We start from the raw sequence: 26,898 nt of genomic DNA on the forward strand, positions 1-26,898 counted from the left end.
GGGGTGGGGGGGGAGGGGGTTGGCGGCGCGAGGGCGGGCGCGAGGCGGGGCGCGAGGCCGGGCGCGAGGCGGGGCGCGTGCGCGTGCGCCAGGACCGGTCGTCGGGGCCATGGAGGCCCAACAGGGCCGCCCCCCTCCCTCCCTCCCTCCTTCCCTCCCCCCGGCCGCCTTTTGCCGCACAGGCTAAGATGGCGGCGGCCGAGGAGGCGGAGCTGGCGCGGCCCCCGAAGCCGGGGGGCCGGGGGTGCGGGGGCCGGAGGTGAGGGCCCACGGGGGACGGGGCCGCCCCCCCCCCCCAAAAACCCCTCCCGCCGCGTCCTTTTTTCCCCTCCCCCGAGGGGGGCGGCGGGCCAAGGAGGGAGGAAAAAAAAAAAAAGAGCGAGAAAATCGGGGGGGGGGACGGGACATGGCCGACACAAAGGGCCCGAGCGCGGAGGTTTGTTTAGTCACATGAAGCGGCCCAGCCAGTGAGCGCCGCGGGGAAGGGGCCGACACCAGGAGGCCGCCGCCATTGCGAGGCAGCGACTGAGGGGGGTCGTTTTTCCCTGAGGTAAACGCTCGGCCCCTCACCGGGGGCGGGAGGAGCCTCGGCTTCACCCCCTCCCCCGGTTGGGGTGTTTTGTTTTTTTTTTCCTCCCCCGCAGGACCCGCTTGGGCGAAGCGTTGGGGCCGCCTGAAATAAGCGGCCGGCGAGGTGGGGGAGACCTGGATTTGGGGAGGGGGGGGGATGAAGATTTGGAGCCCAGGAGGAGGAGGGCCGCGTTGGGGGGCGTCTCGAGGGACACTGGATTTGGGGGGGATGAAGGTTTGGGGCCCAGGAGGAGCGGGGCGACTTTGGGGGGGGCGCGGGGCCTTGGGCTAAGCGCTGCGGTGGACGCCAGTCCCGTTTCGCCCGCCCGGGTGGGCCCGATTTGGCGGCCCGGGGGTCGTGCGGAGCGCTCAGCACAGTGGAAGCGCTCAGTAAGGAGGAGGGAAGGAAGGGGGGGGCTCCCACGTGCGGGCACGGGCGCAGGGACCGTTTGAGGAGGAGACTGAGGCACGGGGAAGGGGCGGCCGGGCCGCACCGTCTCGGTCCCCGTTGGGCGGAGGAGGGGCTGGAGCAGGGGGGCTGGGCCGCACCGACCCAATGCCCATTTGGCAGATGGGGGCACTGAGGCACGGAGGAGGGACTGCAGGCGTGCCGGCCTGCACGGTCGGGATCCCCATTTGGCAGGTGGGGGGACCGAGGCGCAGAGAAGCGACGGCAGGGGTGCTGGGCTGCACCGTCTCGATCCCCATTTGGCAGAGGGGAGGACTGAGGCACGGAGGAGTGACCGCAGGAGTGCCGGCCTGCACCGTCTCGATCCCCATTTGACAGGTGGGGGGACTGAGGCACGGAGAGTGACCGCAGGGGTGCCGGGCTGCACCGTCTCGATCCCCGTTTGGCAGATGGGGGGACTGAGGCCCAGAGAAGCGACTGCAGGAGTGCCGGGCTGCACCGTCTCGATCCCCGTTTTGCAGATGGGGGGACTGAGGCACGGAGGAGTGACCGCAGGAGTGCTGGCCTGCGCCGTCTCGATCCCCATTTGACAGGTGGGGGGACCGAGGCACAGGGAAGTGACCGCAGGGGTGCTGGCCTGCACCGTCTCGATCCCCATTTTGCAGATGGGAGGACTGAGGCACGGAGGAGTGACCGCAGGAGTGCTGGCCTGCGCCGTCTCGATCCCCATTTGACAGGTGGGGGGACCGAGGCACAGGGAAGTGACCGCAGGGGTGCTGGGCTGCACCGTCTCGATCCCCGTTTGACAGGTGGGGGGACTGAGGCCCAGAGGAGCGACTGCAGGGGTGCTCGGCTGCACCGTCTCAATCTGCATTTTGCGGATGGGGAGACTGAGGCACAGACAAGTGACCGCAGGGGTGCTGGGCTGCACCGTCTCGATCCCCATGCTGCAGATTGGGACCGAGGCACCGAGAAGTGAGTTGAGCAGGTGTGCTGGCTTACACGGTCTCGATCCCCATTTTGCAGATGTGGGGACTGAGGCAGAGAGAAGTTGCTGGGGCAGGGGTGCTCTACTTCACCGTCTCGATCCGCATTTTGCAGATCAGGGGACTGAGGCACAGAGAAGTGAATGCAGGTGTGCTGGGCTGCACCGTCTCGATCCCCGTTTTGCAGATGGGGGGACTGAGGCACAGAGAAGTGGCTTGAGCAGGTGTGCTGTAGTTCACCGTCTCAATCCCCATTTTGCAGATGAGGGGACTGAGGCACAGAGAAGTGGCTGGAGCAGGGGTGCCGGCTGCCACCGTCTCGATGCCCATTTTGCAGATGAGGGGACTGAGGCCCAGGGAAGTGACTGGAGCAGGTGTGCTGGCTGGCCCGGTCTCAGTCCCCGTTTTGCAGATGAGGGGACTGAGGCCCAGAGAAGTGGCTTGAGCAGAGGTGCTGGTCTGCCCGGTCTCAGTCCCCATTTTGCAGATGAGGGGACTGAGGCCCAGAGAAATGACTGGAGCAGGTGTGCTGGGCTGCACGGTCTCGATCCCCATTTTGCAGATGAAGGAACTGAGGCACAGAGAAGCGACTGGAGCAGGTGTGCTGGCTGCCACCGTCTCGGTCCCCGTTTTGCAGATGGGGGGACTGAGGCACAGAGAAGTGACTGGAGCAGGTGTGCTGACCTGCACGGTCTTGATCCCCATTTTGCAGACGAGGGAACCGAGGCACAGAGAAGTGACCGCAGGTGTGCTGTACTTCATCTCGATCCCCATTTTGCAGACGAGGGAACCGAGGCCCAGAGAAGTGACTTGAGCAGGTGTGCCGGCCTGCATGGTCTTGATCCCCATTTTGCAGATGAGGGGACCGAGGCCCAGAGAAGGGACGTTAGCAGACGTGCTGCCCTGCACGGTCTCGGTGCCCATTTTGCACATGAGAGAACTGAGGCCCAGAGAAGGGACATTAGCAGATGTGCTGCCCTGTATGGTCTCGATCCCCATTTTCCAGGTGAGGGAACCCAGGTCCAGAGGAGTGATTTGAGCAGGTGTGCTGTCCTTTACGGCCTCGGTCCCTATTTTACAGATGGGGGAACCGAGGCCCAGAGAAGCGACTTGAGCAGGTGTGCTGCCCTTCACGGCCTCGGTCCCTATTTTGCAGCTGAGGAAACTGAGGCATAGAGAAGTGACTTGAGCAGGGTGTACTGTCCTTCACGGTCTCAGTCCCCACTTTACAGATGAGGATACTGAGGCACAGAGAAGTGAAGTGACTTCAGCGGGTGCGTTGTCCTTCACAGTCTCAACCCCCCTTTTACAGATGAGGAAACTGAAGCCCAGAGAAGTGACTTCAGCAGGTGTGCTGTACTTCCCCAGCGAACCGTTGCCCTAGGTTTAGGCCCCGGCTTTTTAATAGTTGGAAATGTAGTTCACGGACCTAAAAGACGGTTCTTAAATTCCTTGATTTTTTTTCCCATGCGTCTTTCTCTCCCCGCTCCCCATCCCCTTGCTTCAGCTCCTGGAGATTGAGACTCTGTAGAGATGACTGTGGGGTCACTGAGATTCATTCTTGAGGGTGTACCCAGGTTAATGGAAAGTTTTTCTTTCGCACGTGGCGCAGGAAAGAAGGGTTTGGGGTTTCTGATGTCTCAGTGCCACGGGTGTTACATTTTTTGTAAGTAGCTATAATTCGGGATGAAAACGTTATAAGCGGTTGTGAAGGATGAAGTGCCTTGCCTTGGGAGTCAAAGTTCACACGAGAATTACGGATACCGAGCACATTTCTCGGTCAGTTTTAGCAGGAGACGACCAATTTAGAGACAAAAACAACGTAGCGTGCCCTACACCTAAAAAGTCTGTTCCCAAATAATATATATCTAAGGAAAAATGAAGGGAGTTACTTTGAATTGCACTCTACATGAGTCAGCCCCTGTACCTTAGACCTTAAACGTGCAGTACATTTAAAAGTATCCTTTTTTTTTGTTTTTGTTTTCCCCCCTCCAAGAAAAGTGCAACAAGTATGCCTGTGGGAAGGAGTACAGCTACCCTAACTAGTAAGGCCATAATTCAACTCTGGCATTTTAGCGGAAGTAGAACAATTCCAAAGACGCAATCCTACCTTGCTGAAGCTTTATTCGGTGCTGTGAAGCATTTCTAGATTTAGGCTTAGTAATGATTAAGGTTTTTTAACAGTTTCATGTGGATTCCAGTGCAGTGATAGAGGAAGTGCGTTTTTGTATCTTGATTTCCTTCTACTGTTTACAGATTTCATTTTAAATGGAAGGCATAAACAGGTAAACGTGAAACAAGTCTCACCTTTATTTTGAGAGAATTATAGCACTGCGATGAGAGTGAGAAAGTGAGCGGTACCCAGTGAAAATAAAAGGATTCCCTTTTTCCTTTGGCCAGAAAAAAATCTAATGTAGATCTGTCCAAAAGTTTGCACGGAAATCTTGTGTTCACTTGTTATTTTACTGACACTTAAAATATTAAAGTAGAGATAAACTACAATTGCCTTTTCATTATTCTGTCAAGATTTTTTGAAAGCTTTCTCGCCTTTCTCTTTATCCCCCATACCCAAGGAAATAGAAATCCTTTCATCTGTTTCAGAGTCGTGGGTTCCCAACTCTTTTTGTTGGGCGCACCCTGACGAAGCAGTGGTCTGTGAGCACTGCATTCATTGAGGCAGTCAATCGTATTGATTGAGTGCAGAGCACTGTAAGAAGCACTTGGGAGAGACCGCTATACGACATTTAGTGGGCCTATCTTCCGGGTTCGACTCCCGGCCCTGCCACTTGTCAGCTGTGTGACTGTGGGCAAGTCACGTAACTTCCCTGTGCCTCAGTTACCTCATCTGCAAAATGGGGATGAAGACTGTGAGCCTCACATGGGTCAACCTGATGACCCTGTATCTACCCCAGCGTTTAGAACAGTGCTCTGCACAGAGTAAGCGCTTCACAAATACCAACATTATTATTATTATTATTATTAAGAACACGGGACGGCGCACGGCCCTGACTAGGCCCTCCTTTCCTCTTCTCCCACTCCCTTCTGCGTCACCCTTGCACTTGAATTTGCATGCTTTATCCACTTCATAAGTATTTGTAGTTTTATATTAATAATATCCGTCTCCCCCTCTAGACTTTAAACTTGTTATCCGTCTCCCCCTCTAGACTTTAAACTTGTTATCCGTCTCCCCCTCTAGACTTTAAACTTGTTGTCCGTCTCCCCCTCTAGACTTTAAACTTGTTGTGGGCAGGTAGCCAGTCTACCAACTCTGTTATATTGTATTCCTCCAAGCGCTGAATACAGTGTCCTGCACACAGCGATCAATAAATGCAATATAAATTCAACTGATTGATTTTTCTCAACACTGCTTGGGTACGATGAGGTCCCATCTTTGATTTAATTGACCACTTGTGGAAGTGTACCAAAAAATAGGTTCAAGTCCAAAATAATAATTGAACAGTTGTATTTATTCAGGTCTTACTATGTGCCAAGCACCATTCGGAGCACTGGGATAACTAAAGTCTAGGCAGCTGGGACACAAAATGAAGGCAGTGCCCTGATTTTCTGGGCATTCCATGAAGGATGAGAGTAATTCTGACAGCTAATCATCGAAAACAGATGGAGGTGGAGCCACAAGTAAATCTTCCACATGTTATTTTAAAGAAAACAATGCTTGGAAAGACAAGGATCTTTGGTATGTAAATACACTCAGTTCTTCCATAATGCGTATTTTTCATAGCATTTTGGATAAAATGCCGTTAGGGAGGATTCCTCCGACAATCCTGGTGGAACTGAATTTGTTGCAGTGTCAACAGGCATATTTATGTGCCTGTGCATGGCGTCACTCAAGTAGTGCTCACCGTAGTGAATGTTCCTTAATGTAGAGTTCTTTAAGAATGTAGCCCCCCTCCCATCCCCTCTCCTAGAAATTAGTATACGTTAAATCATTGAAACGGACAACTTTGCAACACTAATTGAAGATTTTGAGTTTGCTATTTTACAGCGGTAACCCAATTGAAAAATTAAATGGTAAGCACTTGCCAATGGGTCAGACTAACAACCAGATTATGGCTTGAAGTTTTCAAACAGCTGACCTGCTGTAGAAATTCAGGAGGGAAATTGTAAGTAACTGAGAATTTTCTAATGCCCAACTTCTCTTCAAATCCTCGAATAAGCTAATGTATGTAAAAATCCCGACACTGGTAATTGAGTAAACAGGATACCCAAAACAAAGAAAACAGTGTCTTCCATTTTGAAATGCCTGAGCTTTTCACATTCTGGAATATAAGAATCTTTTTTTTTTTTTGGTGGGGGGAAGACACACTCTTTCTTAATCCTCCTTCTTTCTATTGCGTCTTTAAGAGAATCCCGAATTAATTGAGAAAATTTATTTGCGACAGGGAGCAAATAAAAGTATTTAATCAGTATTTTTGGGAAGCAGCGTGGCTCAGTGGAAAAGAGCCTGGGCTTCGGAGTCAGAGGTCATGAGTTCGACTCCCGACTCTGCCACTTGTCAGCTGTGTGACTGTGGGCAAGTCACAACTTCTCTGTGCCTCAGTTACCTCATCTGTAAAATGGAGATTAACTGTGAGCCTCACGTGGGACAACCTGATGACCCCGTATCTACCCCAGCGCTTAGAACAGCGCCCTGCACATAGTAAGCGCTTAACAAATACCAACATTATTATTTTTGGGGGGGGGTGTTAGCTTTTTTGAGCTAGATTCAGCAAAAAGTCCATTTATAATAGAGTTTGGGATGATTGTTCAGGTCCACTAAGTTTTTTGTCACTGTCCTCAAGAAAGCAGCTCTGTAGAGTAGTTTTACTAGGTTTCGCTTACATCTAACAAAGTAAATAATTTAAAATGCTTGTTCATTTGGGCTGTTACGGAAAAGCACAGACTTCTTAATCTCCTTGAATGGGTTTGTTAATGTAATGGGGGGTGTTGGCGAAACTAGAGCTGCCAACTTCCTGCTTTGAAAATCATCAAATTTCATGTCAAATTCCAATGAATTCCCATAAAACAAGGGCTGGGCTTCTAAGTAATCGGGGGAATCGTTTCTGCCAAAGAGGATGGTGTTGAGGAGAGACTGCTTTCTGAGCTTTGCCAGTCAGAAAATTCCATCTGGAGCTCCGGGTGTGTGCAAATAGTGGACTGGCGGGGGGGGGGGGGGGGGGGGTCAAGATATTAAAGAAGCTAGATCAGTAGCTAATTATTTGGATAATTAAGAAGTTTAGCAAAGGGTCATTCTGTCCCACGGAAAAAAGAAGAGCAAACCAGGCTGGTTGAGCTTGTTTAGGGTGGAGGGTTGCAAAATTGGAACGGCTCATCCTCTACTCCCAGATCATGTTGGGAGAGTTAGTGGGGGAGGTGTAGCTGAAGTCTGTTTTCCCCCCTGGAAGCTGCATTCACTTGCATGCTTCCCCCTTACTCCCTCTCCAGGATCTAGCACCATCCAACTGATTTTCATCTAAAAAAAACAAAAACGATGCTTTGCATGTTCTTACATCCCTGTGATTTTGATGGGGGGAGGAGGGTGTCTGGGAGGAAGGGGGCATATGTTGGTAGAACTGGTCCACGTCAGAAATTGGGCTGCTAGAAGTATCTGGAAGCAGGTCACAGGGATGATTGTCACCCGTTGGCCAGTGGTTGGGCTCCATTGCAATATGTTTTAGAAGGGTCGAGGAGTCTAGTGCAGATGATGGTGGTAGAGCCCTTGAGACAGAATGACTAGGTGAAATGGAGAAATGCTGGAGGAAATGAACCTGATAGTCCAAATGGTGTCATTCCCTTGTCGTGGTCCATTCATTTGATTTTTTAAATGCATATTGCTGTTCTGTGAGCTCTGTGAGCCCTTGTTTGTAATCATTCCCTTGCCTTCTCCATACTTATCAAGCAGCTCTCTAAAGCAGGAATAACGGGGAGGGGGGGGGAGGAGATTAAATAGGACAAGAGAGCTGTGAATTCAGGTTTGGAGCAGAAGGGGAAGGAGCCAGGCTCTTACACACTTGGTCGTTTGTGTCTCTAGACTTCAGGGGGTGGTACTTTCCAAGGGAAAAAATGGGGACTATACTTCGAAAACCCCTCTAGTTTTTCTCTTCTTTGAAAAATTGGCAGACACGCATGAGGTGGTATGTCTAAGCAGTCTTTAATATTCCTGTATGAGCATTAACACTGCATTCTGGAGTGTGGTAGGACAGCAACGTGGACCCAATTTTCAGATCCCAGTTTGCACTTTCCAACCTCCATTTCTGGTGCTGGCTCCTTCCACTCTCTTCTGGCTGCCCCTCTGTGGAAAGCACGAGATTGGGATGTGGCTGTACAGAGGCTGGAGTGTGATGTGAGCAGTACTTCACAATAATAAGACAAATGGCGGCTTAGGAACCATGGTTGAGTCAACATGCTCCTTCCTCTTTTCCCCCTCCCCTTCCCCACATCTTCTCTAGGAAGGGCACAGCAACAAAAATTGTTAGCAGTGCATGGTTTACTCAGCCAGTGGCATTTAAGCGCTTACTATGCTCCAGGCACTATACTAAGCACTGGGGTAGATGCAGGAAGATCAGGTTGGACACAGTCCCTTTCCCCCGTTGGACTCGAACAGTATCGACTCCCCATTTTACAGAGCGGGGACCCGAGGAACAGAGAAGTGAAGCGACCTGCCCAAGGTCTGTAGCAGGCAGGTGGCAGAGTCAGGATTAAAAAAACAAGGTCCTCTGACGCCCAGGCTTTAGCTCTTCCCACTAAGCCATGCTGTTGGGAAGTGGGAGAGCAAGAGGTTTAAAAAGAAAGTCCAGCACACGTAGGCTTAGAAATTCCTTGACCAAATGCCAAAATACAGACACGCATACTTGCCCGAGTCCCAGGTTGGAAAGCATTCCGGCTGGACCCAAGCGTGACTGTCCACAAAAATAAAAACCCCAATCCTACTTCTGGCCCTAGAATGTGTCTCTTTACACTTTTTTCACCCTGCGATAACCTAGGACCTTCCTTATTACCCCGAGAAGGGCAATAACTGGAGAAGACTGGGGGAGTGAGTATTTAAAAACACGTGTGCAGAACATTGAACTAGTTTTATGATGACTAATTCGTCAGTGACAGCAGATTCCAAATTAATCCTCATGTAGTAATGGGCAAAACATTGCAATCATAGTAAGGCAGTGTAGCTGACTGGAGAGAGGAGTATGGAAAGTTGACTGATAGTCGGGTAGGTTGAGCTCGAGAGAAAATCAAATCGGGGCCAGAACGAGCAGGCCAAAAGTTTTAGGGAAAGCAGAGGCCCGGATGTGGATGAGCTGAGACATGTTAGCTGAGAACAGGAGAGTGAATTAAGAAGAGGCTGTTGGGGATGGATGGGGGGAAGGGACAGAATAAAAATGGGCAAACAGGAGATGATCATAATAAATGTGATGTTAATTAAGCATTCACTGTGGGCCGAGCATCGTGCTGTGGGTAGATAGAAGATAATTGGGTCAGACACAGTCCCTGTGTCAAGTTGGGCTCACAGTCTAAATGGGAGGGAGGACACTGAATCCCCACTTTACAGATGAGAAAATTAAGGTGCACAGAAGTTTAAGTGACTTGCCCAAGGTCACACTGCAGGCAAGAGGCGTAGCTGTGATTAAAACCTGGGTCCCAGCCCCCTCTACTAGTCTGGGCGGCCGAGTGAGGGAGGAGGTGGGAGGAAAGCCAGGGAAATCCACAGAAAGATAGAAAATGTCAAATGAAAGGCATGAATAGTGAGAAGAAAGGAGTTGACAGAAAAGAGGCATAAAGAGGAAAGAAAAACTGCTGTCCCAGGAGAAGCCGGAAAGATGAGTACACACAGTCTGAAAGCTAAGCAGTCAAAAGGGGAGAGGGGTTAATGTACCCAAGCGTACATATTAATAATGAAGTGATCACCAAGGACAGAAAGGTTATTTAGGTAGATCCTAGGTTCTGTGAATTATTTGGGGGCTTCAACTGGTAAAGTAATCGCAGTGCCCTTGGATTTATTGAGTACTTTTCTTCCAAAGAAGTCCTTCTGCGTGGTATTTTGTACATTCTCCAATTGTCGCGCGAGGGAGGGAGGAACTCTTAAAAACTAAACTTTTTTTGTCATCCACGATCAGACCGTATGGGAATCTGATTGATCTTCTGACGTCAAATCCTCTTAAAACGTTCTGGTCATTGCAACAGACTCCAAGAAGTAAAAAAAAAAACAAAAAAGGATTTAGAATAGGAAACTGCAACTGCTGATGGCCACCTGTCAGAAAATGCCACCCTGTTTGTTATCTGGTGGCATCAAAGCGATTGCCATGTTTGGTAAGGGGCAACATTCTGGCTGTGGAGTAGTTATATTCCCATGTTAACTCCAACCTTTGTAGGTGGCCTGGGACAGTGATGCGATTTTCAAGTTCTAGCCTAGCTGTACATCCAAAAGAGGAAAAGTGGCTCCCTGGGGGAGCCTGGCACATGCCGTATGCCAACTTAGCCTTGGACCCATCGCAGTCGGGTACCGCAGAGATTTTTGGATGCTGACCTCGGTTCTCTTGAACTCGATTATTAATATGCCGATTCCACCCAAGCCTTTAAAATCGCTAAGTAGTTTGTAGTTTTCGGTCCTTGAAAAATCTCTCGACTTTTTCTGCCTATTACTTACACTGTTGGCTTGAAGTTTCTTCTAAAGCCAGGAGTCGTCGTTTGCCGTTCGAAGAACGCCATAATTGTCAAACTGTTTCCGAAAAGCTCTGCTTAAGGGTTGGGAGAGGGAAGATTGATGGGAGTAAAATTCTGAGAAACATCCTATGGGAGGTAGAAAAATGGGTATTAAGAAAAGATAGACAGGCTGTTTTTAATAGTGATAGCAGCATGGCTTAGTGGATAGAGCACGGGCCTGGGAGCCAGAAGGACATGGGTTCTAATCCTGCCTTGGGCAAGTCGTTTAACTTCTCTGGGCCTCAGTTACTTCATCTGTAAAATGAGGATCGAGACTGTGAGTACCATGTGGGATAGGGACGGCGTCCAACCTGATAACTCTGGTGCTTAGTAGAGTGCCTTGCATATAGTAAGCGCTTAAGAAATACTACGATTCTTAGTACGACTAGATGTCAAGCACCAGAGCAGAAAGAAGATAATCCGATCAGATGCAGTCCCTGTTCTACACAGATTTACAATCTAAGAAGTTGAAAGACAGAGTGTCTTATTCCCCTTTACAGATGTGGAAACTGTGGCTCAGGAGGTTAAGGGATTTCCCCAGGGCTGCTCAGCAGGTCAGGGGCAGAGTTGGGATTGGAACCCAGGTCTCCTGATTGCCAGGCTCATGCTCTTTCCATGAGGTCGCCACGCCGCTTCCCCAAACACCTTAGCGAACGGACAAATCATTTATCAGCTCTTTCGGGTGACAATTGTGGTGAAGCCATCAACCACTCAGAGCAAGAAAACCCCAGACCGAAAACCCCAAAAGCTTACTGCCTTCTGCCCCGTGCTGCTGAGCAGCTTGAATTAAAGGTTGCAAACCACTTGGACCTACTTTTGCTGCTTATACTCCAGACCACAGCTCTCCTTGCCTTCAGAGCCCTTCTGAAGTCACATCCCAGGAGCCCCTCCATCCCGGAGTAATTTCTCCTCCCTCCCAAGTTTTTCTCCCCCAACTACCATCCTCGTGTTTTGCAACAACCCACCCTTACGGACTCACGACCACCTGTAGCACTTCCGTACTTGAGCCCTTGCCTAAGTGTCCATTTTCTTCCTTATTTGGTGGCTATCTCTTCTGTTAGGTTGCGAGCCCTCCTCCGGGACAGAGATCACGTCTGTTGTTATAATGAAGAAATTATCGTGGTAGTTAAACCCTTACTGTGTGCCAAGCTTTGTGCTAAACTCGGGGGGAGATACCTTATAAATAGATTAGATACAGTCCCTCCCACAGTCCCAGAAGGAGGGGGAATAGGCATGTTATCCACATTTTATGGATGGGGAAACTGCGACACAGATTAGTTAGGGGATTTGTCCAAGGTCAGAAAGCAGGCAAGTGGCGGAGCCGGATTAGAACCCAGGTCCTGTGACTCCCGGGCCCGTGCCCTTCTCACTAAGCCACACTTTAGTGCTCTTCACAGAGTAGCTGCTCGAAAAATGCTGTGGAGCGATGGTCCGGTCAGTTAGACAGTGAGTTTGTCAGTGGATGTTAGCTGTGTAATGCCCAAGAGCAGGATGGTGGTAGGTGGATCAAGCGCTTAGTACAGTGCTCTGCACGTAGTAAGCGCTAAATGAATACTATTGAATGAATAGAGTTTGGTACCTAAGATTGGGGTGTCCTGTTCCTACCAAGATCAGGTCTCCCTAGCCTGGCATCTCCTTTACAGCTGTCAAGAGGCGGTAATAAGAATAACGATGGCATTTGTTAAGCGCTTACTCAAGTACCTTGAATGGATGCAAGGTAATCAGGTTGTCCCACGTGGGGCTCACAGTCTTCATCCCCATTTTACAAATGAGGTAACTGAGGCACAGAGAAGTAAAGTGACTGGCCCAAAGTCACACAGCTGGGATTAATAATGGTGGTATTTAAGTGCTTACTATGTGCAAAGCATTGTTCTAAGCACTGAGGGGGAATACAAGGTGATCAGGTTGTCTTGTCCCACGTGGGGCTCACAGTTTTAATCCCCATTTTACAGATGAGGTAACTGAGGCACCGAGAAGTTAAGTGACTTGCCCAAGTGGCGGAGCTGGGATTAGAACCCGTGACCTCCGACTCCCAAGCACGTGCTCTTTCCACTAAGGCACACTGCTTCTCTAAGAGGTTAGCTAGCACATTTGAAATTGGTTATTGGCATCCTGGAAACTTTTAAGAGGGAAATTATGAAGCATGCGTGTTAGGTGCAAAAAAAATTTTTTTTTATAGAAAATTAGCACGGTGGAAAGATATGTGGGAAATATTCCGGGAGGAGGTAAGATGACCGGAGCGGAGAGAGGCGGAGGATCGCGGAGGGTATGTCCCGAGAGGGGTTACCCCTAGCAGTTAGTTTCCCCAGTAGGTTGTCCTGAAGCGTAAGGTTTGTCATCGGGAAGGACGTGTTTAAAGAATGGCGATAAGGAGAAAGTGGGCCAGTCAGTCACATTTATTGAGCACTTACCATGTGCAGAGCACTGTACTAAGCACTCGGGGGAGTAGGACACCACGGAGTTGGTAGGCACATTCCCTACCCAAAATGAGCTTACAGTCCCAAGAGGGTATCTGCTCCTCAGAGCGCCTCACTTGCAAGTGATCCCTTAAAAAAAATTCCTCTTTCATATATTTCTTCTGTTCAGTCTTCTCCTTTTTTGCACACGGGATGTTGTGGAACTGAACCGCTCTCCCGTTCAGTGTTTTTAGCCCTAAATGACATCTCTCCCAAAGTCTTTGGAGATGCTCGATGGTCTCTTTCAGCCTCACGGACGTGTCAGCAGTTACCCTCACCCATTTTCGAAGGATCGGTTCTACTGTCGTCTTATTTCATTTCGGTCTTGGGGCATGGAGCTTTAATGAGGGTTCCTGGAGGGGGATGGAGGAGAGAGAATGAGCAAGGAAAGAAAATGTGAAAGGTTCAACCATCCGCAATATGTCCTCTGCCTTCTTCCCCCACCCCGCAGGTGTCTCCGTCCCTCCCTCCCCCCAACTTAACTTGCCTCCCTTCGGTCCACCCAGGCCTCCTGAGAATCCATCGGGATCGGGGTTAGAGGTCCCGAGCCGCTGCGAGGCTCATCCTACGGAACGGCACAGGCATCCTTGTGTTTTTATTTTTAAATGGTATTTGTGAAATGCTTACTGTGGGTCAAACCTTGTTCTAAGCACTGGGGTAGGTCCAAGTGAATTAGGTTGGACACAGTCCCGATCTCGCATGGGCTCCCAGTCTCGGGCCAGGCTCTGCCAGCCGAGATGTGCCCACCGTGGTTTGCGGCTGCCGCCCGTGCAGAGGCAGCTTGGCACAGCAGCGGATCCTTCTCCAACGAGGGCAGCTGGCACGGGGTCTCGAGAATTGGGGTGAGCGGGACGGGGCCAAGGCGAGTAGGCGGCCTCTCTCCACGGGAGGTTCCCGTTGCCGCCCCGATGGTGCGAGTTCTAGGGTGCCGCTCTGCGGCCCCCTTCCCTTGGGTAGCCTCACCTCTCCCAGTCCAGCAGCGGTCCTCACGTTAGCCCTCCCCAGTCCTTTCCCCGTTGGGATGTGCTTTCCGCAGCTGGAGAAGGCGCCAAGATGGGGCTAAAAGCCAGGGAGGGGGAAGGGAGAGGTGGTATGATGTCACCGGCTGCAGTGGCCAGGCCTGCGGCAATAATTCCGGCGGTGATGGAATTCAATTAAAGAAAAAACAGTCCTGGTGCCAACGCTGGGAAGGAGGGGACTGAGATGGGGCAGGAAAGGAGCTAAGCGCAGGGAAGGGAAAGGTTTAAGGGGTTTCACGGAGGCTCTTGGGAGGGATTTTCAGTGCAATTTGTACTTACCTGTAGGTTTTGACTGGGCCGAGTTCTGGAATGGAATCTAATTGTGCATAAGTCTCTGGGAAAATGAAACTCGTAATACAGCCATTTTTCAGGTACAGGCCCATTTTTGAGGAATGTTAATTCTGCCGTATTGCGGGACGTCCCTGTAGGGCGATAGACTGTAAGCTCGTTGTGGACAGGGGATGTGTCTGTTTATTGTTGTATTGTATCCGTTCAGTCGATTTCGTTGAGCACTTACTGCGTGCAGAGCACTGTACGTAATCGGAATGGACACAGTCCCTGTCACAACCCGAGTCTCCCTTCTGCATCGTCTGTGCTCGGATCTGTACCCTTTAGGCACTTGCTCTTCCTCCCACCCTCAACCCCCTGCACTTATGTGTGTAAATATATATACATATATATATATATAATGCTAAATATAATAAATTATTTATATTGTCTCCCCCTTTAGCTTGTTGTGGATAGGGAACATGCCTACTAACTGTGTTGTATGAGACTCTCCCAAGTGCTTAGTACAGTGTTCTGCACACGGTAAGTTCTCACAAAGTACTCTTGATTGAGGGAGAGAATGTATCGAATCCCCATTTTTAGATGAGGAAACTAAGGCCCTGAGAAGTTAAGTGACTCGCCAAAGGTCACAAGCAGGCAGGTTTCAGAGTGGAGATTAGAGCTCAGGTCCGGTGACTCCCAGGCCCATGCTGTTTTTACTAGGCCACGATATAATATCACTTTTTAATTTTCACAACACTCCCGTGAGGGTAGGAAAGCTGGGAACCAGGCATCGAGAAGCGACTTCCCTAACGTTACACAATCAGTGAGAGTTGGAACCAGAACTGGGCATCTCAGCTATAACCAGAACCCCTTGACTTGCAGTTTGGTGTTTTATTCCTAAGCAGCACTGTTAATTTTTTTGAGCGTAGACTGCAGTCAGCAATTCTGTAATTTTTTTTTTTCCAGTGCATATGTGTAAAATGCAAATTAGAATTTGGAATGTTCTTTCCACAATGCAGGTCTGACTGGATATGGTGTGATAGGGTGTCAGAAGAAATAGTTGTGCTCCAAACAAGGGATGGGGTACTACAGTGCGAATCTTCCTTACCGTGGGGTTTTACAAGAATGTAACCCCGTTGTTATAGGAGAATTGATAGTACTTGTGAGTATTCTAACCACTGGATGATCTAATACCTATTTTTCCACTTTTAAAATGCAGCGTGGAGTTGAATCAGAATTACTAGCATTTGATGTGCACGTACCGTGTACATAGTATCGAACTAAGTAGGTTCTTGGGAGAGTACAATAGAACATAACATAAAAATAATAACATAATTAACATAACAGAACAGAACATAATTCCTGCGCCTAAAGATCTTAAAAACTAGGAGAGGCAACGGACAAAATAATTTACAGATAGGAGGGCAGAATCTCCAGTAGAGTATATTAAGGATGTGTACAAAAGCACAGAGAGAAGTAGCGAAAGCAGAAGTACTGAGGGGGAGCAAATTGGGAGAATGGGTTCTGGGAAGAGGTAAAAATGTTAGCTGAAGTCTCTTGGAGTTGGTGGGATTTCAGAAGGATTCTGAAGAGGGGAGAGCTGCTGTCTGGTTGATTTGAAAGGGAAGGAGTTCAAAGTAAGAGGAAGCGTATGAGGCAGAGGTTGTCGTATTTATTGAACGCTTACTCTGTGGAAAGCACTGTACTGAGCACTTGAGAGAGTACAGAAGGACAACAGAAAGACACATTCCCTGCCCTGACGAGCTCACAGTGTAGAGGTCGGAGGCGGGAGAGTCAAACGAGGCTCAAGGAGAAGGCGAGCACGAGTGGGATCTGGGGTGTGAGCTGGGGCGTAGTAAAAGAAGGCAGTGGCTAGGTAAGAGGGAAAGAGCGATGGAGTGCCTTAAAGCCAATGGTCAGGATTTTCTTTGTGGAAGTCATCCCTTAATTGCTCCCTTACTAGGAGCTTGAGAAATTCAGAATAAGGAAATGACACGTTCTCTGCCCACAGGGACCTCACACTCTAATAGGGAAGACAACAAAATATTTACAACTAGAGCTGTCTAAGTAAAGTGAGCTCAATTTATACACACACCGACACGGGTGCTCTTTAATGCTAGACTTAGCAGAGAGAATGATAAAGCTTCCAGATTTAGATCAAGTTCTGTCTCTTGCTTTCCACAGTTTTCCACTCATCTAGGCACACACATCTTTCTTTGTGTCCACGATTACCTTCAGACACATAAGTGCCTGTTTGCAGGAGGGCCTGTGCTAGGATTGTTCTCGGCATGCAAGATGTGGGTTCCGTCCTTAAAATCAGGTATTCACAGTGTGGTGGATGAAGGTTTTAGGGTCATGGAGACAAGTGAACAGATTTTTAGCTAAATAGTCAAGGAAATGGCCAAGACCATTTTGGGGGTAGTGAGTGGAGAGTCATAGCAATGGCTTGTGGGGGAAATTGCTCTTTGTCATTGGAGAAGGAAGGGATAAAAGGAGTTATTTGAGTAATGGGTCGCTGAAGTACTTGGTGGATTCAGGTGGAACTTTCTTTCCAAGCAAAATGGACTGATGGGGGAGAGGGGACTTGAATACGTATAATAATAATGTTGGTATTTGTTAAGCGCTTACTATGTGCAGAGCACTGTTCTGAGCGCTGGGGTAGACACAAGGGAATCACGTCCCACATGGGGCTCACAGTCTTAATCCCCATTTTACAGATGAGGTAACTGAGGCACAGAGAAGTTAAGTGACTTGCCCACAGCCACCCAGCTGACAAGTGGCAGAGCAGGGATTCGAACCCATGACCTCTGACTCCAAAGCCCGTGCTCTTTCCACTGAGCCACGGAGCAGAGAGAATCGATCAATCGTATTTTATGGAGCTCTTACCGTGTACAGAGCGTTATATTAAGCACGTGGAAGGGCTCGGCGCAACAGAGAAGCAACATGGCTCAGTGGAAAGAGCCTGGGCTTGGGAGTCAGGTCATGGGTTCGAATCCCTGCTCTGCCACTTGTCAGCTGTGTGACTGGGCAAGTCACTTAACTTCTCTGTGCCTCAGTTCCCTCATACGTAAAATGGGGATGAAGACTGCGAGCCTCACGAGGCACAACCTGATGACCCTGTATCTGCCCCAGCGCTTAGAACAGTGCTCTGCACGTAGTAAACGCTTAACAAATACCAACATTATTAACAGAGTTGGTATGTACGTTCCCTTCCCACAGTGAACTTACTGTCTAGTGAGCGGAGACAGACATTATTAAGTGATAGGTATGTACACAAGTGCCGAAGGTGAGTGAATAAAGGGGCCGACTGAAGGGGGTGACAGACATTATTAATGTTACAGATATGTACATTGAGAAGCAGCGTGGCTCAGTGGAAGGAGCATGGGCTTGGGAGTCAGAGGTCATGGGTTCTAATCCTGCCTCTGCCACTTAGCTGTGTGACCTTGGGCAAGTCACTTAACTTCTCTGTGCCTCAGTTGCCTCATCTGGAAAATGAGGATTAAGACTGTGAGCCCCACGTGGGATAACTTGATTACCTTGAACCCCCCAGCACTTTTAAACAGTACTTGGCACAAAGTAAAAGCTTAAATGCCATTATTATTATTATTACATAAGTGCTGGGACGAATAAAGGGTACAAATCCAAATGCCAGTTTGACCCAGAAAGGAGAGGGAGTGGTGGGAGTGAGGGTTAAGAGTGGGAAGGCCTCCCGGAGAAGCTGTGATCTGAGTGTTCATTCCAAGCGCTTAGTACAGTGCTCTCCACACAGTAAGCGCTCAATAAATACGATTGAATGAATAAGGCTTTGAAAGAGGGGAGAGGGGTGGTCTGTTGTACATGAAGGGGGAGGTCGTTCCAGGTGAGAGAAAGGAAATAGGCAAGAGCTGGGCGGTCAGGAGGTAGACAAGATGGAGGTAAAGCGAGTAGTACAGTGAGTATGGGAAGCAGCATGGCTCAGTGGAAAGAGCCTGGGCTTCGGAGTCAGAGGTCATGGGTTCGACTCCCGGCTCTGCCCCTTGTCAGCTGAGTGATTGTGGGCAAGTCACTTAACTTCTCTGTGCCTCAGTTACCTCATCTGTAAAATGGAGATTAACCGTGAACCTCACGTGGGACAACCTGATCACCCTGTATCCACCCCGGCGCTTAGAACAGTGCTCGGCACGTAGTAAGCGCTTAACAGATACCAACATTATTATTAGGTTGGCGTTGGAAGAGTGGTGTAGGAGATAGGCGAGGTGCAGAGCTGAGTGAGACCTTTAATGCCAATGATAAGGAATTTCTGTTTCGATGCCACCGGAGCTGCTTGAGGAGTGGAGAGACATGGATTGAATGGTTTTTGTTTGTTTGTAGAAAACGGATCCCGTCAGCAGAATGAAATAAGGATCGATTCGTAGAGCGGTGGGAAGCTTCTGTAAAATTGGAGGATAGCCTAGTTAGCATAGAGACGCAGCATGGCCTAGTGGATGTAGCACGAGCCTGGGAGTCAGAGGGACCTGAGTACTGATCTCGGCTCCACCACTTGTCTGCTGTGTGACCTTGGGCAAGTCACTTCACTTCTCTGTGCCTCGTAGCTGCTTACAGCGCTTCAGACGGTACCTGGCACACAGTAAGCGCTTAACAAATACCATAGAAAAAGTGAAGAAACAAATGGGGATGTAGTCGTGGTGAGTGGATAATACTGGAAGTACTCAGAGCTCTCAGTAAATAGGACTGATTGACGGATTGCATCTGCAGGCAGGAGGCAGCAAGATTCAGGTAAACAAATAAAAAATAAATAGTGCTATTATTTAAGCCCTTACTATGTACCTAGCACTGTTCTAAGTGCTGGGGGGGGGGGGGGGCCTGCAAGGTAATCAGCTTGTCCCACGTGGGGCTCACGGTCTTAATCCCCATTTTACAGATGAGGGAACTGAGGCACAGAGAAGTGCCTTGCCCAGAGTCACACAGCTGACTGGTGACGGAGCCGGGATTAGAACAGCGTTGAGTGGGGCAGTGACTGAAAAGGTGGATTCATAATGAATACGAATTTGGCAGAATTTGGTTATAGCCTGAATGAATGCAATAGAGGAAAGGCAGGAGATACTGATAGGTGCAAATATTTTTATAATCAGTTATTTAGTACCTACTCTGCCCAGAGCTCTGTACCAAACGCCTGGAAGAGTACAATAGTTTTAGTAGACATGATCCATGCCCTTAAGGGACTTGGAGTCTAGCTGAGGTGACAGACGCTAAAATAAATTATAGGTATGGGGAAGCAGTGGAACCGTTTAAAATTTATAGACTTCAAGGGGTGCAAACTTCTTGATCGGCCATGGAACATTATCTGATGAGTAGACACCGAGCGACGTTACTGCTGTCCGTTGGATTTCCTTTGGCCATGCAATTACTTATCAGCGGCTGGTAGACGCACGAGTCGAGAGCTGAATATAGTTGCGTTTTTACTCCAGAAACTCATAACGACACTCAGTAGGATGATGGGAAGTTTGCGGAATGTACTCAAGCGGCAGCGTTCTTGAAATTCTGCAGTTTCGGGCGCCGAAGAATTGAGCCCATCTCGTCATCCCACCCATCATTTTAGGTGTGGATGCGTGCTAGGCCTATTTCTTTGTATAATCAATTCATCCTATTTATTGAGTGCTTACCGTGTGCAGAGCACGGTACTAAGTCCTTGAGCGAGTAACCTGTAACAGAACATCACGCTCGGGCCGTCAGCCGATTCAGGAGATGAGACTCTTGACACGTGGACACTGCCTACCTAAAATACGAGTTCGGGGTTTTTTTGTTGTTTGTTTTTTGTACTGATATTTGTTAAGTGCTTACTGTGTGTCAGGCCCTGTACTAAGAGTTGGGGTAGATACAAGGTTGGACACAATCCATGTCCCACATGGGGTTCACAGTCTCAATCCCCATTTTACAGATGGGGTAACTGAGGCTCAGAGAAGATAAGTGACTTGCCCAAGGTCACCCAGCAGACAAGCCCAGAGCCGGGATTAGAACCCACATCCTCTGACTCCCAGGTCCGTGCTCTTGCCACTAGGCCATGCCGCTTCTCATTTGCTATTCACCCCACCCCCAAATCCACTTTATGTACATTTATTTAAATGATCAGTTCAATTTATTCATCTTTACACCTGTCTCCCCCTCTGAACCGTAAGCTGTTATGGGCAAGGAAAATGCCTGCTATTTCTCTTGCACTGTAATAATAATGTTGGTATTTGTGGAGCGCTTACTCTGTGCCGAGCACCGTTCTAAGCGCTGGGGGAGATACAGGGTCATCAGGTCGTCCCACGTGAGGCTCACAGTTAATCCCCATTTTACAGATGAGGTGACTGAGGCACAGAGAAGTCAAGTGACTTGCCCATAGTCACACAACTGACAAGTGGCAGAGCCGGGATTCACCTATGTACTCTCCCGAGCACATAGTACAGAGCCCTGCGTGTAGTAACCGCTCAATAAATCCCATTGAGTGATTGACCATTGATCGATATTTAAGGAGGTCGCAAAAGTGGTCTGTACTGTCATTGGAATTTAACTTCCTACTGGGTTTATAGCTAGGCGCCTTCCGAAAAGCAAAATTTACAAGCATTTCCTGTTTCATCTTCGCGTGGCCTCATTTACAACCAATGCCTCCCTTTTGCTACTTTGTTTATTCATAAGGTGGTAGAAGGGCCCTTTGTCTTGGGTACTGAATTAGTGCAAGGATTCTCTCTGCTTTTGCCTCTCCTTTTTTTTTTCTCAATATGCTGTAGAAGTAATTAATCAGATCTGAGCCCTCCTGAAATCTGATTAGCTTTAGGTTTTCCAGTGCCGTCTCCTGCAGTGTTACCAGTGGGCCAAGTTGAATTTCAAAATTAAAGGCAATTCTGAAACGTAGGTGCTTGTTCATTTTTAACAATCCAAAAGAAGTTCATTTTTGTACTCCTTGTTGAAAAGATAATGTTGGTATTTGTTAAGCGCTTACTATGTGCAGAACACTATTCTAAGCGCTGCCATTGTTTTTATGAGACGTTCTTCCCCTTGACTCTATTTATTGCCATTGTTCTCGTCTACCCGTCTCCCCCGATTAGACCGCGAGCCCGTCAAAGGGCAGGGACTGTCTCTATCTGTTGCCAATTTGTCCATTCCAAGCGCTTAGTTCAGTGCTCTGCACATAGTAAGCGCTCAATAAATACTATTGAATGAATGAATGAATGAATGAATACAGGGTCATCGGGTCGTCCCACGTGAGGCTCACAGTTAATCCCCATTTTACAGATGAGGTAACTGAGGCACAGAGAAGTTAAGTGACTTGCCCAGATATTGTAGGTGGTTAGCGCGTGGGCCTGTGAGTCAGAAGGTCATGGGTTCTAATTCTGTCTCTGCTACATGTCTGCTGTGTGACCTTGGGCAAATCGGTTCACTTCTCTGGGCCTCTGTCGCTTCATCTGTAAAATGGGGATTTAAACTGTGAGGTCCGTGTGGGACAGGGACTGTGTCCAACCCGATTACTTTGTTTGTACCCCAGTGCTTAGTACAGGGAAGCGGCGTGGCTCAGTGGAAAGAGCCCGGGCTTGGGAGCCAGAGGTCATGGGTTCAAATCCCAGCTTAGCCACTTGACAGCTGTGTGACTCTGGGCAAGTCACTTCACTTCTTTGTGCCTCCGTTATCTCATCTGTAAAATGAGGATTAAGACTGTGAGCCTCATGTGGGTCAACCTGATTCCCCTGTGTCTACCCCAGCGCTTAGAACAGTGCTCTGCACATAGTAAGCGCTTAACAAATACCAACATTATTATTACTATCACAGTGCCTAGCATATAGTAATAAATATCACAGTCATTATTATTACCCAAGATCTACCTCTGGAACCAGGGAGCTAGTGGGAGGCAGAGGTCCTGGGATATTTAGAGAAGCGAAGATTTGAAGATTTGGAGTAGAGAAGCAGCGTGGCCCGGCGGAAAGAGCACGGGGCTTGGGAAGCAGGATCTAGGTTCTAATCACGGCTCTGCCGCTTGTCTTCTGTGTGTCCGTGAGCAGTTCATATAACTTCTCTGTGCCTCAGTTCCCCCATCTGCAGAGTGGGGGTTCAAAAACCTGTCCTCCTACTTAGATTGTGAGCCCCAGTGGGACCTATCTCGGCACTTCGCGCAGTGCTTGGTTCATAGTGAGCGCTTAACACGTGCCATAATTATTGTAACGTAGTACTTGTTGCTTCTTATATAACAGAGAAGCAGCGTGGCTCGGTGGAAAGAGCATGGGCTTGGGAGTCAGGGGTCATGGGTTCAAATCCCAGCTTAGCCACTTGACAGCTGTGTGACTCTGGGCAAGTCACTTCACTTCTCTGTGCCTCAGTTCCCTCATCTGTAAAATGGGGATAAAGACTGTGAGCCCCACGTGGGACAACCCGATTCCCCTGTGTCTACCCCAGCGCTTAGAACAGTGCTCTGCACATAGTAAGCGCTTAACAAATACCAACATTATTATTATTTGTAAGTATTTCCGTGTCTGCTGCCCTATTAGAATGATAAAAACCTACTATACAGTTGTCCTTCCTATAGAAGGATAAAAACCTACTATACAGTCATCCTTCGTACTTGAGGGAGATGCTTCTTTCTCTCCATTTTACACGGGATCCTTTCGCTGTCACGTATGTTTGCAGCGCTTGATGCTGCTTCATTTTTAGTTCCTTGTCTCTCAATCCTTAAGCTTTTGTTCAAAAAGAACCACGCTTTTCTTGTCTGCAGTGCATCATGCTGTTTTCCCCGTGGCAGCCGGCTCTTAAAATCCCCCTTCTGTCCTCCTTACTTTTAACCCCCCAAATTGGACTCACCTTAGGGCAGCCGCTTGGCTACCTGCTGTTGTTCATTCTCCTCCCGTGTCCTTGCGGTTCTGACGTGAACATAGCTTTGAGTTTAGGGGTTAAAAATTTTGACTTCAGACTTAATTCCAGAATTTTATGATTGGCAATGCAGTTTTTCCATTTGGTCCGTCAGTCGTATTTACCCTGTGCAGAGCACTGTACTGAGCACTTGGGAGAGTCCAGAGTCGGTAGACGTGTTCTCTACCTGCAGCAGACTTACAGACTGGAGGGGGAGACAGGTGTTAATACAAGGAAATAAATCACGCATCTGTACGTCAGGGCTGTGGGGCCGAGGGAAGGGTGAATAAGGGATGCAAGCCCAAGGGCGACGCAGAAGCAGGTGGGAGAAATGAAGGCTCAGTCAGGGAAGGCCGCTCGGAGGAGATGCGCCTTCGATAAGACTTTGAAGCGGGGGGAGAGAGCGATCGTCTGTCGGATGTGAACGGGGAGGGCATTTCAGGCCAGAGGCAGGACGGGAGCGAGAGGTCGGCGGCGAGGTAGACGGGATTGAGGTCCAGCGAGAAGGCCGGCGTTAGAGGAGCAAAGTGGGCGGGCTGGGTTGTGGTAGGGCATCGGGGTGGAAGGGAGGCGGAGGCAAGGCGATTTAATGGTGGGGAGAGGCTGCAACGATGCCGACGACGCTACCGCTCAAGGAGTCGAATGTGGTGTTTCTGCGGAGTCGAGGTGTCACCGTCTTAGAGTAGGTTAGTGGCGTCACGACCCTGTAGGCTTTTCCTTCTGGGAATCCATTTCCGCTCTGCCCCGCTCTGACAGTCTCCTAAAGGAAGTGCTGGCCTTCTGCATCGGCTTTGCCACTCCCCTGTCTTTCTCCGTGTCACCGCGCTGCCTCGGGAACAGAATCGGGTGATAATAGCGCCGTGTTGCCGATGTAAATTTTTGGATGTGGGTATGGAGTATATCACTTGGGGTTTCTCGAGACTTGGTGTCAGCCCGTCACAGCAGCGTAAATCTGGGCAAGTTTACAGTCATCTGCGTGTTTTCTTAAGGGCTTCCAGGGTGCAGTCATCTTCCGAAAGCATCTCCTAAATGACTGTTTCTAGGACTTTAGATGATGCTGGAAATGTTTTGAGTTGGAAGAGTTTCTCAGGGTTGTGAAAAGCCTATAGAATCTAACTTTGGGCATAGTTCAGTGGCATTTATTGAGAGCTCACTGCTTGTAGAGCACTGTATTAAGCACTTGGGAGATTGCAGTAGAGTAATTGAGCATGGTCTCTGCTCTCAGAGGGCTCAAGTTCTGCCTTATCTTCAGGATCCCCTCCTCGTCTGTGATGCGGCTGGAGCTGAGCTTACTTTTCGGAGTGAGCGTGACGGCATTTACAGGGCCGTAGGCCTTTAGTAGCATGGTCTAGTGGTTAGAGCATGGACCTGCGAGTTAGAGCCAGGGATCTTTGTTCTAGTCGTGGCTCTGTCGTTCATCTGCTGTGTGACCCTGGGCAAGTCACTTCATTTCTCTGGGCCTCACTTACCTCATCTGTAAAATGGGGATTAAGACTCTGAGCCCCATGTGGGATATGGTCTGGGTCCAACCCAGTCACCTTTTATCTACCCCAGGGCTTAGTACAGTGCCTAGCACATAGTAAGCATTTAATTAATACCGTAGTTATCATTATTATTGTTATTTAGCGGTGAGCGGCACCATGGCCTAGTGGAAAGAGCACAGGCCTGGGAGTAAGAGGATTCACCCCCTTGATTCTATTTATCGTGATTAAGTTGTCACGTTTTTTCCGTCTCTCTCCCCCGATTAGACCGTGAGCCCGTCAGTGGGCAGGGATCGTCTCTATCTGTTGCCGAATTGTACCTTCCAAGCGCTTAGTAGAGTGCTCTGCACACAGTAAGTGCTCAATAGATACTATTGAATGAATGAATGAATCAGGGTTCGAATCCCAGCTCTGATACTTTGTTTTTTTAATGGTATTTGCTAAGCGCTTACTAAGCATCAGACACTGTTTTATGCGCTGGGCTAGGTACAAGTTAATTAGGTTGGACACAGTCTAAGTACTTGCCGGTTGTATGACCACGGGCAAGTCACTTAACATTTCTTGGGCTTAGATACCTAATCTGCAAAATGGGAATTCAGTACCTGTTCTCCCTCCTCAGCTCCCCCTCCCATCCGCATCGCCTCGACTCGCTCCCTCTGCTCTCCTCCCCCCTGCCCTACGGCCCTTGTGTATATATGTACATAATATCTATACTTCTACTTACCTCATCTGAAAAATGGGGATTAAGACTGTGATCCCCACGTGGGGCGACCTTGATTACCCTGTATCTACCCCAGGGCTTAGAACAGTGCTCTGCATATAGTAAGCGCTTAACAAATACCAACATTATTATTATTACTTATTTATATTGGTGCCCGTTTACTTGTTTTGATGTGTGTCCCTCCCCTTCTAGCCTGTGAGCCTGGTGTGAGCAGGGATTGTCCGTCTTTATTGCCGAATTGTACTTTCCAAGCACTTAGTAGAGTGCTCTGCACACAGTAAGCGTTCAATAAATACGCCTGAATGAATGGCCCTTATTTTATACCTGCCTCAACCGGTCACACTGCTTAGTGCAGAACTTGGCCCATCAAAAGCACTAAACAAATATCATTATTATCATTAGCGTACAAGTATTGTGGCGGCCCGCAGAGCCCTGGATTTCGTCTATTTTTGCGTCCCACCACCTGTCGTGTGTTCCTGAATTTTATTTGCCGTGGTGATACGGGCTCCGTAAAAGCACTCTCCCTTCCATGTTCTTGGATGCTGCCAGTGCAGTGGATGTTTTGCGGCAGACAGGCTTTTAGTCTCTGAATCATTGGTGGTCAGCTAATTTTGGCAACATCTCTTGGTCGGGCCCAATGTCTTAACACGGTTACTGCCCGGAATAGAGCGTGAGGGAAGTGCCCGTTTGTTGAGCACATTGGGGATCGTGGCTTCAGTTGCTCCGATCGGACCTCTCCTTCCACTGTTCCCCTCTCCCTTCCCCTCCCCTCGGCACTGTGCTCGTCCGCTCATTCGTATATTTTTTTATTACCCTATTAATTTTGTTAATGAGATGTACGTCCCCTTGATTCTGTTTATTGCTATTGTTTTAATGAGATGTACATCCCCTTGATTCTATTTATCGCTATTGTTTTTGTCCGTCTGTCTCCCCTGATTAATAATAATAATGATAACGTTGGTATTTGTTAAGCGCTTACTAGGTGCCGAGCACTGTTCTAAGCGCTGGGGGAGATACAGGGTAATCGGGTTGTCCCACGTGGGGCTCACACACTTTTAATCCCCATTTTACAGATGAGGTAACTGAGGCCCAGAGAAGTTAAGTGACTCGCCCACAGTCACACAGCTGACGAGCGGCAGAGCCGGGAGTCGAACCCATGACCTCTGACTCCGAAGCCCAGGCTCTTTCCACTGAGCCACGCTGCTTCTCTGCTTAGACTGTAAGCCTGTCAATGGGCAGGGACTGTCTCTGTCTGTTGCCCATTTGTCCATTCCAAGCGCTTAGTACAGTGCTCCACACATAGTAAGTGCTCAATAAATACTACTGAACGAATGAATGTTCCCCAGGTACGTTGTCCCGAGGTGACCAACTCACGGTCCCTTGCCCTCGGCCGCCCAGGGCATTGTCCTTATTACATGTTTCTGATTTAGATTAAC

The 26,898-nt window shown here is 48.9% G+C and overlaps 1 protein-coding gene across 1 annotated transcript in view; it reads left to right on the forward strand.

The window, feature by feature from the left end:
• The first annotated feature begins 458 nt into the window (after positions 1 to 458).
• ZNF644 (zinc finger protein 644) overlaps positions 459 to 26,898 on the forward strand; it is a 144,198-nt gene continuing 117,758 nt past the window's right edge. Inside the window, exon 1 of the mRNA XM_029062092.2 lies at positions 459 to 550. The gene's annotated coding sequence lies outside the window, so the exon portion shown is untranslated. The remainder of the gene's footprint in view (positions 551 to 26,898) is intronic.

The sequence above is a fragment of the Ornithorhynchus anatinus genome, chromosome 4 (genome assembly GCF_004115215.2).
Source record: "Ornithorhynchus anatinus isolate Pmale09 chromosome 4, mOrnAna1.pri.v4, whole genome shotgun sequence".
Taxonomy (NCBI): domain Eukaryota; kingdom Metazoa; phylum Chordata; class Mammalia; order Monotremata; family Ornithorhynchidae; genus Ornithorhynchus; species Ornithorhynchus anatinus.